A 1,672-nucleotide genomic window follows, 5' to 3' on the forward strand; every position below is an offset into this window, starting at 1 on the left:
GGACTTTATTAACCCTATCTAACTTTCCTAATTCACTTCTTCATTTCCAACCTTAGCCAGCATCTAACAGTGTAGGTTTATAAGATAGTCAAATAACTCCAATAACTCCAATTGTAATGGTTTTGTTGAGTATGTGTATGTATGTAAGAATAAGATAGTCCATTACTCTAATTCCATGATTGAATAAACATCTCTCTTGAATCTTGATGAGGATTGAAGCAGTAGTATTAAAAAAGTGAGAATAATAATGAACAACAGCATATATGCATTGTCAGGGCGGAGCTAGAGACCCGCGTAAGGTCTTGGTCGAACTCAATAGCTTTAATACAAACATTGTATTTATATTGAAAAATTCATTAAATATGTATAAAAATTAAATCTAGAACAAAGTTACTAATGTCATTACTATTATTATATAATTAAGAATACTTAAAGTTCAAATCCCGGCTATCCCTCTGTGCATTGTATTTATGGTTTAGTTTCCACAGATTTAGTACGATTCAAAGTATTTGTCTTTTCTTTTTCTCAAACTTAGCTTTTGATATCTGAAACTCTTTTATAGTAGCTGATTTTCGTTAGCAAAACTCAGACGATAGTTACATTATTGTGATGATCAACTAGGGTTAGTAACTAAATCCAAGTCCGCCTTTGAGAAAAAGACATAAAAGTGTACTTAAGTCGTTACTCATATAATTATCTTTCTCAAAAGACAAAAATAAAAATAAAAAGAATTCGTCGCCGAAGAGATTCGAACTCTGGAAACCACATGCACTTAGCAGGCACACGCCTTAACCACTCGGCCAAAGCGATTTTGCTCTACTTTTCCTTTTAAGGCGCTAAATAATTAGTTTTCACTTCAAAGATTAAAGTTAATAAAATATAACAACTAACATAAACTATTTTCGATAGGTGCTCAGTTCAAGAGAAAAAAATACACGCCCAGTGGGACTCGAACCCACAATCGCTTGATTAGAAGTCAAGCGCCTTATCCATTAGGCCATGGGCGCTTTTGTTTGTAAAGCATGATGGCATTTATAAAATAAAGTTTCTTTCTGAAAGTAATAATATTACACATTGCTTGTCCTATAAATAAAGTAACTGAAAAAGAATAAAATACAAGTCTATAGTTACATTAATAGAAAAGATAGTTTTATTTTGGTATCAGAAAAGAAGATTATAATGAGTTTCAGCATTGAAGAGACGGAGTGTATTTCCAAGCTTGTATCGGAGTTTAAGCATGAACACGAGAACAAAACCTTGTTAGAGAGAGAACATATTTTGCAGAAGAAATATTTGGTTCTTTTTACTACTACGGTATCCGTTTAAGTTATATGAGTGTAAAAAAATTAATTAAACTATCGGATCACCCAAAAGATATTTAGAGGCAAGTCTCCTTAAAATATAAAATTTGTAATCTTGAAAAAAATAAAAAATATTACCTGCTACAATAGGTAAACACTATAAAAATTATTTACACTTGTATTATATAACGTGAATTCTGTAGTCATCCTATGGACCAATCCAAGTATGAAGAGATATGGCTCTTCTCCTCAAAAATGGGGTTTTTCTTTCCCAGTAACAACTGAGAGTAAAATAGAGGTTCACAAGGAGACCTTTATACAAACAGCCATTGCATTCACTGTTCATTTTTTCTAGCCGATATACATAGATT

General features: G+C 31.8%; 1 non-coding gene across 1 annotated transcript; it reads right to left on the reverse strand.

The window, feature by feature from the left end:
- Positions 1-934: 934 nt before the first annotated feature.
- Positions 935-1,007, reverse strand: TRNAR-UCU (transfer RNA arginine (anticodon UCU)). Its single transcript has one exon. It is a non-coding gene; the product is annotated as a tRNA-Arg (tRNA).
- Positions 1,008-1,672: the final 665 nt, after the last annotated feature.

The sequence above is a fragment of the Nicotiana sylvestris genome, chromosome 12 (assembly GCF_000393655.2).
Source record: "Nicotiana sylvestris chromosome 12, ASM39365v2, whole genome shotgun sequence".
Taxonomy (NCBI): Eukaryota; Viridiplantae; Streptophyta; class Magnoliopsida; order Solanales; family Solanaceae; genus Nicotiana; species Nicotiana sylvestris.